The following is a 10,948-nucleotide window of genomic DNA, read 5'->3' on the forward strand; positions in this document are numbered from 1 at the left end:
AGGGGAAGGCCCTCTATGAGGTGGATTGATTCAGTGACTGGGATAATCGGGATGGGAGTGTCAGAGACAGTGCGATTGGCACAGGACAGGGCAGAGTTTAGGGCTGTTGTACCTAGGGTCGCTATGAGTCGCAAGCTACTCGACAGCACATAACAACAACAACATGTATGTATGTATTTATTTTTGGATTTCCATTCATTCATTGTTGCACACTTTCATCCCTGCCAGCCCTGCTCCCTCAGTTTGCTTTTCTCTTTAAAAAGTAAAAAAAAAAACAAAACAAAACCAACTTGCATTGTTATATAATCCCTCCACTCCCTCATGGTATATTCACACACTATGCTGCATTGAAAAACAAGGAATTCATGAAATATTACACAAAATGAATGAGTCTGGAGGATAGTATGCTGAGTGAAATATCTCAGACACAAAAGGATAAATACTGCATAGTGTCACTATTGTAAAGTGACTGACCTTGGAGTTGGGGGAAACTAAAAGGTGATAATTCTTTTTGAAAGAGGAAAAAAATGTAGAGCTCAAGAGTAGGTCTAAAATAGTACCAGAAAGAAATCTAAAGGAATCATAAATGTATGCCACAACTAGAAATCAAAACAATACAGAAAAATATTTACTAAAATTTAGTCAAAAACTGAAGAATAGTTGAAAAAGTTGCTTTAGCCTGTGATTACAGGCATTGTATCAATTCAGTCCTTCTTGCTGAGAGGCCTTCCTCTCTTTTTCTGGCCCTCCATCTTGGTCAATATGCTGTCAGTTTTCCAAGGTCTTGCCCCTCCCGACCAAATGCTCAAAGTGTGTGAATCAAAGTTGCACCATCCTTGCATTCAAGGACACCATGGTTGCACTTTCCTCAAGAAAGATTCATTTGTTCTCTTGGTAGTTGATGGGATATTTCAATACTCATCTCCAGCACCACAATTCAGAGGCATCAATTGTTTTTTTGTTTTTCATATTCATTGTCCAACTTTCAGATGCAGAGGAAGCAATTGAAAATGCCATGACTGGACTCAGCACATGTCAGTCTTTTAACTATATTTTGCTCTTTAACACTTTGAAGAGTTCATGACAGATTTCTTAAATCCAATAGATCTTTTGATACCTTGACCATAGTTACCATCATGTTGATTGTGGATCCAAGTAAAATGAAATCTTGGAAAATTCATTCATTTCTCAATCTGTCGTGATGTTGCCTTTTGTTCTGATGGAGAAGATTTTTGGTTTTATTCAAGGAGTTAATCTTTGACCTTCTTCAGTAAGCTCTTCTAGACTTCATTTTCTACAAGTAAGGTTGTATCATCTGCATAAGGTAGGTTGTTGATGAGTCTTCGTGCAATCTTGATATCACATTCTTCTTCATATAATTCAGTTTGGGGATTAATTTTCTTAGACCACAGATTGAATAGTTGTGGAGAAAAGATATATTGCCAACACACTCTTTTCTTTCATGATTTTAAGCTATCTAGTGTTGACTGTTTCTGTTCGGACAACTGCTTCCTGGTTTAGGTATTGGTTTCCCATGACAATAATTAAGTGTTATGGTATCCCTAATCTTTTAAATGTTAGTCATAATCTGTTGTGATCCACGTAGTCAAACACCTTTACATAATCAATAAAAAGTAAGCACGTTTTTAGTATTTTTTTTTAATCAGCAAAGGTCAGGAAGACAGTCAGCCTGACATTAGTAATGATATCCTTCATTCTTTGGTTTCTTCTAAATTCAGCTTGAGTTTCTGGATATTCCCTATGGATGTACTATTCTGGCCGATTTTGAATACTCTTCAGCAAGATTTTACTTGCCTGTGATATTGTTCTAGAATTTCTATATTCTGTTGGTTGCCATTTTCTGGAAAGGTAACAAAATGTTTCTCTCCCAGTCCATCTTTAAGATGTACAATATGTATATAATTGTATAAAATATGGTCATTTTACCTTAGTTTATCTAACTCAGCCCTCTGATTGAATTAGAATCGGTGCTCATTGTGGCCCCATGAACAATTAACAAACACACAACTGTCACAATCACTACAACGTTCTACTCCTAAGGTGCAAAGTTAACGGTATGGACAATGAAAAAGCTGCACTGTGCATTGATTCTATTCATGTAAAGAAGAGAACCAGAGAACTAAGATTACAAAGTGCTGGATATTATGCAAATAAGGTTCATGTTTTACATTTCTACATATAGCGCTGTCCCTTTAGTTATTACCATAACCTGCCTATATTGATGCATTGCACATACAGAAGACGACAGTTTCATTCCACACACACACACACACACACACACACACACACACCGTCTTCATCTTGGTTCCTATTGACACTGAGTTTTAGTTCGCAGCAGGGAACTCCCATCAACCTACCTTTGAATTTCTAAAACAGCTCCTCTCCCAGCAGGATTCTGTCCTCACTCTGCACACTGCTTTTGTCAATGCAGCAAGGAGTCATATTTCCCCCCCTGCACTGAAAAAATTCCTCACTAGACCAGCTGATGCCAGCTCTGAACGTCCTTGGGCCTATGCACCTCCGGCCAGAGCCATCACTCACGCAGGTGTGGTCGGTGCGCCTGCCATCTGGCCTTGGCACTCGGGCAATTTGAATATCCCACTGGCAAGGGCACCTTAGGGTGGGCAAAGCAGAGAGGTGACCAGCTCCTCTGGCGATGAGTCCACCTGCTTGCCAGGGGGCCCGTCATGTTGGGTGAGATTCACACCTTCACTTGTGCCATCCTGCCACCTGGCTTCAAGTCAGGCTCTTACCTGGAAGTCTGGGTGTATGACCCCAGAGGCCTGCTCCCCGTAGGACTAGATCATGCTCAGGGTATGGGAGTGTCACATGTAGCCTTACCCCTACTCCTGCTTCTGTCTGTTGCATTATGTTCCTGGTCAGAGATAGTTTATAAGTCACCTCTGATCAGCCTGTCAGGCTGATTGCCCACTGTCTCCAAGCAGTGACAGCTTTCGTTGTTTATTTTGTGATGGTAAAGCACTAATGGACTGAGTCTATGACTTCCTGAGCATTGGTGATGTCTTTGATATATGAATATGTTCAAAACCAGCCTTTTTTTTTTTAAAAAAAAAAGCCCTTGAGAATTTTTTAGGCTAAAATGTTAGTGGAAGCACCTTCCCAGGTTTTGTGTCTGTGGAGATGCTGGGTGGTTTTGAACCACTAAGCTTTTGGTTACCAGCTGAACACTTGATAGTAATGAAATCCTAGAACAGAGTCGGTGAGAAAGTATAAGTGTACTGCTTTGACCATAATGTACAGATTGAGATCAAAAGACGCTAATGATTATCAATATTTAAAAAACATTTTTTAAACTTTTTGAGACCATTTTCCTTAAGATTATTTCTTTTATATAAAAATCAATGCCTTTTGTACTATCTAAACTTTTATCTGAAATTTAGCAAATTCTTTAGTTTGTATTGTTGCTTTTCCTTAACTTAAAAAAATCAAATATGATCTTTTACAAACAAAATAATATGTAAAGAAAACCTTGTTCTTTTAAATCATTTCTATCCATCTATCCATCTCATCCATCTTTCTGACATATGTGTATGTAAAGAAAATATCACTAGATGTTAAGAATGTTTACTTTTGGAGGGTAGAATTCTGGGTGATTTATTGCTTGCTTTATTGTATTTTTGTTTTTACTCCATGGGTCAGGATGTTTATAATAAGCTTATATTTTTGTATTAAAAATCACTACTGTATCTCTTAGCATAAGTTAATACTAATGTGACATGCCTATCCCTGGTCTCTGTGGAGTACAACAACAAAAAAAAGCTTTATTCTTATCTTTGAATGTATTTTATCTATTTCTTCCTTCTCTCTTTACCTTCTTTTTAGCTTTATCCTTTTCCCCCTTCATGTCTAATTAATTTTTCCCCAAAATTAAAAAAAAAATGTTACTCTTAGGTAAAATGGAATGAATTCTGATTCATAAGGACGCGCAGTACAGCAGAAGAAAACACTGCCAGCTCTTTGATCATTCCCATCATTCTTTTCCTTGAGCCCATCGTTGGAGACAACATGTCCATCCACCCCGCTGAGGATCTTATTGGACTTTACCACCCCTCTGCTTTTCCAAGCACGGTCTGTTTCTCCAGAGGTGGGTTCCTGAGACGATGCCCGAATCTGTGAGACAAAGCCTCTCCAGTCTCTCTTCCGAGGAGTTCTCTGGCTGCCTTCAAACACTGATTTTTGTTGTTGTTGCTTTGGCAGTCCATTGGCTACTCATTATTCTTCACTAATAGCATCATTCAACGACCTTCACTCTTCAATATGCCTTTTTCAGGGTTCTTACTTGGTGGGATGTTGTATCAGAAACCAGAGGCCCTACTTTTTCAGGTTAAATCCACCCAAAGGAGAAACAGGAGCAGTCTCCTCCCATATAATTTACGGCCTTGGAAACCCAAGTCAGTTCCAATTCAAAGGCAATGAATGAGTGAGGAGAATCCTTAGTCATGACTCAGCTTTCACACGTGTAAGAAATGATTAAAAATATCACAGCGTGAGGGAGGTCTGTCTGTGTCTTCAAAGGGACTAGAAGTCAATCAGAAGATAAAGATGACATTTATTAATGGAGATGCATATTGAAGTTAGTTTTTTTTTAAGGAAAACTACAAAAGACCGAAAAGATCAGAAGTACATGTTCAATGATAATTATTATTAAAGAAGCACAAGCCAACATGGGGTTATTTCTACTTTTAAAGTTGTTAAATATCTCAAGTTTTAGAAACTTGGTGTTAGCGTTGGATTTGGGGCAAGTATTTGGAGATCTGGGGGTGTAAATTCCTTTAACCATCTTAGAAGCCATTTGTCAACAGTGCATTTTAGTCTTCATGCACTGGCTCTTGTTTTCCATAAATAAAGAATGAAGTGACTTGATTGACAAGACATCGCAAATATGTGCACAAGGACACTGCTCATTTTAACACAATCTGTGGGGGCAAAAATGACTGAATACCTCAAATGACAATAATTAATATATTCTAGCTGTTTCTACACGATACATGAATCAAAACCAATTCACAGCCGACTTCCCTCCACCCCCAGTGGGTTTTCAGAGGCTATAAATCACATGGGATGAGATTGCCCACCTCTCTTGGTTAAAGCTGCTGGTGGATTTGAACTGCTGGCCTTTACATTGCCAGTGCAATTTCTTACTACTAGGCTACCAGAGATCCCTAATAAAAACTAGAATCAATCTAAATAATCATCAGTAGGTAGATACCATGTGTGTTGTTGTTTTTGTTGATTGCCTCATAGAGATCCTTTGAACAAAAGGCCTGAAGCCCCTCTACAATTATCGGCATTTATCAAAGTTCAGAGAGTTTCCAGAGGCATGTGGTTTAGGAAGTGGATGCCACTCCTGCTTGCAAATGGTAGAAGATATTTTTCATAATCTATTTGAAGCATAAATTACATTTCCATGTTTGTGTATAGATATTTCTAGGGAGCCCTGGAGCGCCAGTGGGAAGGGTATTTTGCTGTCAATCCCAAAGTAGACCCTTAAAGTCTATCAGTTGCTTCATTGAAGAATAATGGGCAAGCTCATCCTGTGTGATTTACAGTCTCTGAGAAAGCATTGAAGGGTCAGTTATAAGTTTGTTCTGACTCAACAGTAATGTGGTGGTGGTGGTTTTGCTGTCAGAGACCTCTCCAAAGTACTGAAGAGCAATGATGTCAGTGTGGAGACAAAGGTGCACCTGATTCAGGCTATGGTCTTTGTAATTACTTTCTATGCATCATAAAGCTGGTCAATGACTTGGGATGATAGAAGGAGAATTGATGCCTTTGAGCTTTGGTGCTGGAGAAGAGTATTGAGGGTACCATGGACTGCTAGGAGAACAAACAGGTTCATCCTAGAGAGGGTGAAGCCAGCTACTCCTTGGAGACAAGGATTCTGAAGCTTTGTCTGACATACTTTAGACATGTGGCAAGGAGAGACCAGCCTTGGAGAGGGACATCATTCTTGAGAGGGTGGAGGGGGACAGCGCAGGAGAGAGACTCTAGATAAGATGGACTGATTCAGTGACTGGGGTAATGGGAATAAGGTTGGCACAGGATAGAGCAGGGTATGGAGCTGTTGGACATAGGGTTGCTAGAATTCCAAGTGACTTGATGGCACATAACAGAAGCAGCATCAAAGTAAAATATAACATATTTATGTTTATAATGGTTTATATGTCTTATTTCTTCAGATATATAAGAAATATTGACAACAGAGGTTGTTTTAGGAGTAGGTGGTGAGAAATTTGGACTTTTAATTTTTTTGGTGATTTGCATAGAAATTTGTATATGTTGCATTTAATCTATGTACGTTGTGTTTCATGCATTCCTTCATTCACTTTGTGTTTCATATGATCCTTCCCATACATTATGTTTTATAAAACGCATCACCTTTGATCTGTGTCTCGACTGGACCTTTCCTCCGATTCAGACTGTTTTGCTCTGTGTTATATTACATGAATGCTTACAACCTTACTTTGATTAAAAAATTATCAGCAGAGATTGTGGACTTTATGGTTATTTCTTTCTTCTGTCTTAAAAAATAATGTGCTATAAATGTGGAACTAGGTTTATAGTTTTGTCTGTTTAAAAATATATTATCATTCTTAAAAATAACACAGGTGGCAGAGAGGGAGGAAAACAATTAGAAAGAAAATAAGACAACTGTAAAAACTCACTATTGAGACTATAAACCCCACGGCTATCGCTTTGTGTCAGAGTGATTTACCATCTGATTTGTAAAGACTGACAAGAAGAAAACAAAAATTCTTGCCACTGGACCAATAGACAACATCATGATAGATGCAGAAACGATTAAAACTGTCAACAACTTCATCTTACCTGGATCCACAATTGGTCCTTGGTCCAAGCAATCAGGAAATTAAGAAACATACTGCACTTGAATTTTCTGCAAAGATGTTTCCAAATTACTGAGGAGTAATGATGTCAGTTTGAGGACTAAGGTGCATCTGATTCAGGTCATGGTCTTTCCAATCACTTGCTATACATCTAAGAGCTGGACAGGGAATAAGGATGACAGAAGAAGCATTGATGCCTTTGAGTTGTGATGTCGGAGAAGAATGTTGAACATCCCACGGATGGCCAAAAGAACAAACAAATATGTCTTGGAGAAAGTGCAGTGAGTGTTCTTTAGAGGCGATTATCGATAAGGCTTTGTCTCACATACTTCAGACATGCTGTTACGAGAGGCTTTTCCTTGGAGAGGGGATAGGATACTCGGAAAGGCAGAGGGTTAGGGAAGGAGAGGAAGACCCTCAACCAGCTAGATTGACACCGTGACTGCCGCAATGGGCTCTAGTGTGTCAGGAAGTGTGGGGATAGCACAGACGAGGACAAGGTTCAGATCTGACATTCATGGCGTCAGTATGGCTCGTACAAGACTGGACAGCACCTAACAACCACCACATAAATTCATGGGAAGGACTGTCCATATCTCTTATGTAGAACAACAGGTGGATTTGAACGTATTGCGTGTGGTTTGGCACCTCTTGAACCTGTGAGAACCAGAGCTATATGGTCTTTTAAGTTTGTAGAATCAGGAGAGTAGGTAGCACCAACATGACTCAACCATGTGAGATAAATATTGTCAAAGACGGTGACCACAATAGGCCTGGACATAATCACCTTCCTCCTCAGGTCCAGGCAGGTGATGGTTCAAATCCAACACCTGCTCCTAGAGAGAGGGTCAGCTATTGGTTGATTCTGACCTGATGCCAATAAGTTTAGTTTCTTTTTCAGATATGTCTAATTTAGGTGCACTTCTGCATGCTGCTATTGTTGATTGCCTTTGAGTCGAGCACAAGTCCTAGCGACCCTATGAACAAAAGGCCTGAAGCCCGTCTACAACCATCAGCATTTATCAAGTTCATAGGGCTCCTGGAGGCATGTTATTTAGGAAGTAGATGCCTCTCCTGCTTTTTGGATGTACATGTATGTATATGTGTGTGCTCAAAAGCAGATTAAATTGCAAAGAAAAGCTTACCAGTTTTTCCGAGACCACACATTTAGTATATTTTTAACTGAGAAAAGTACATTTCGATATTCAATATAAGTACCTTAGTGGTGGCTTGGAGGTAAGGAGTTGTCCAGTCAATCCAAAGGCGAGCGGTTCAAATCCATGAGTTGCTCTGAGGGAGGAAGAGGAGCAGTCCCCTCACCTGTGACTTGCATCCTCTGAAAATCGGCTTGAGAGTGAGCTAGTGGGGTTGTGACTGGATGGCATTGAGCTAAGTTTCTCCAGGTTTCCTAATTGATGTGCGTTTGCCAAAGGACCACACACGAGGTATGGGAGAAAGTAGGCTCCGTATTACCAAATTATTTTAAAAACCTGAATCTGAAGTACTTTTCTCGAAAGACTTCATTTGCTTTTATCAGTATTTGATGTGGACATCAAAGAAAGCATTGGTGCCCTGTGAATGGTGCTCAGGTGTGAGGGTAAGTGTTTTTGACCAGCGCTTTAAGTTGACAGACAATATACAATATCAAGGCCAGTTCAGTGCCAGTACTTCACCTTGGAATTACTTGAGAGTTACCAGAAGAAGGGTCACGTTGGCTTCATCTCTAGTGATTAAACAGTGATTTCTGTTACAGCGCAGATAGCCTGAGAGGGCTATTCAGGCATTATCAGTCATTGAGATCACACTGTAAATGTATTTATAAATTCTTCCCCCCAACGCCCCCAAAAAAGACCTTAACAATTAAAATAAGTTGGTAAGTGCCATTTAGTAGACCTTAAATCATAGCGACCTTAGTTAGAGCAGCTCAGAACCTGGCCTTAGTCTGCACCATCTGATATACATGAGTCATGGCCATAGCCACGGCATCGCCCACCTCTTTTCCTAACCCTCTGCCTTTCCCAGAATGAAGTCTTTCTCCAAGAACTGCCACCTCCTGACAGCATGTTCCAAACAGTATAGATGAAGGGATAGTATTGATGAGAATCAATAGGGAGTCGTTTTTATGCCTTTTGGTCACCGTATTTCTGGTTGTTTCTCCACAACGCATCTGGTTTGCTTCTGACAAATGAATATGCCATGTTGTAATAATGATTAATCCTTGTGATTTCACCTTTATCACTTTGATTAGCGCTCCTGACTCTAAAGCAAGGATGACAGTAATTACTAGTATGCACATTTTCTCTTCATCCCTGTGCATGAATTCAATGCATGATAGTGCCTAAATCCACCCACTTCATAGTGTGGGCAAATAGAAAGGTGGTTAAAAAGATATACTAGACTAACACGACTGGGAGTACAGTCCGGCCCACCCACCGGGCAGACACAACCAAAAGTATAGCGATTTCTGATGAACAAACACAATTATGAATAGAAATACATACCATGCTTGGTTAAAACATATGCCTAGTTCAGAGTATTCTGTGTCACCAAGAAAATACTGATATATTTGAAGGTTTCACTCAGAGCCCTCCTCCTCCAGGAGGCTCCCCCAAAACATAAAAAGGGATTTGCCGTTCCACGCTGACAGAACTCCCCATGCAGGCTGGAATTCTAAACAGAATCATCAGGAGTTGCACAAAATTGCATTTCAATCAGATTCCAGAATTGCAGACGCTGTTCAAATACATCCCGTATTTCAAAAGGGCCAGCTCGTGGAGTTGTTAATATGAAATGCTGGAAGCCAGCATGATCCAATTGATTGAGCCTCCTCCATGAAATTGTTTGTGCCTTTTTTTTTTCTAAAGGTATGTGTTTCTCTGCTGATTATTACCAGTCATAATACTTTGTACACAAGGGCCCCTCCCTGCTGTTAGCTGGTGCTTGCTTGGCAGGGAGCAGATGAACCCTTTCAGGTTGCTGGTGTGTGGTGTGGCTGCTACCACACACGAGCAGCCTTGATTGTTTTCATCATAAAGATATTTCTTGGTCGTCAGAATCATTTAGGTGAACATTGGCGGTGTTCTGTCCAGTATCAATATGACCATGTTGCAAGTCTCTGTTGAAAATGATAGACAAAAAAATGCCTGTTTGCTCCCTCTCTTCAGGCACTATTCCAATCTAATGTTTCCATTTGAGTCCCTGTTGTCTTCAGAGTTCTCTATCTGCCTCTACTCTCACCTGGCCGCTTATGACTGCGGCAGTACTTCCTGGATCCCACATTTCCCTGTCTCTCCTTCTCAAGCCTGTGTTACTTTCTATCTCAGCTTTCAAGGCCCCCCCTTCTCATTAGAGACAGCCTTCCATCCCTGTTGATGATGATAGCATGGTGGACGAAAGATTTAACCTCTTTGTTACTCTCTCTATTTCATCATTGTTGTGATAATTGAGCCTAACAAACGATGCCCCAGACACATCTGCTCAGAACAGAAACGTGACATTTTCTCCCTCACAGCTGACGATCGGCTGAGGGAGTTGTGCAGCGGGGTAGCCTGGACAGGGCTTTGGACGCTGATCGGGTTTGGATCTACCCGATCTGAGATGTAAGAGAAAGGGTCAGTGGCTTTATGAGACATGAGCCTCTCATAACAGCCTTGGGAGTTCAAAAAGCCAAGCCAGGTTTGTGCAAATGCTTTTAAGGGCTCTGCTCATGTTGTGGCCACCAGTACTTTAGGGAAACTGCTTGTAAAAAATCAAGACCGGGGTTCAAGCTGAGTAAGGATCAGATAGACATATAGAGTCCACTCACAGTAGTGTACGACAAGCAGACCAAGTGGTGTGGTGTGGAAATGGGAAGATACATAGACTCAGAAACCCAATGAAGTTTATTGTGAGTTAGAATCAAGGTCATTGTGAGTTAGTTTCAACTCTAGGGTAGTTTTTTTTTTTCCCTTTAAAATCACTTGTTATGCATCAGAGAGCTGGACAATGACTAGGGAGGATAGAAGGAGCATTGACACCTTTGAGCTGTGGTGCTGGTGAAGAGTATTGAATGTACCATGGAC

This window comes from Elephantulus edwardii, unplaced genomic scaffold (assembly GCF_000299155.1).
Source record: "Elephantulus edwardii isolate Elephantulus edwardi_28Jun2011 unplaced genomic scaffold, EleEdw1.0 scaffold00011, whole genome shotgun sequence".
Lineage (NCBI taxonomy): Eukaryota > Metazoa > Chordata > Mammalia > Macroscelidea > Macroscelididae > Elephantulus > Elephantulus edwardii.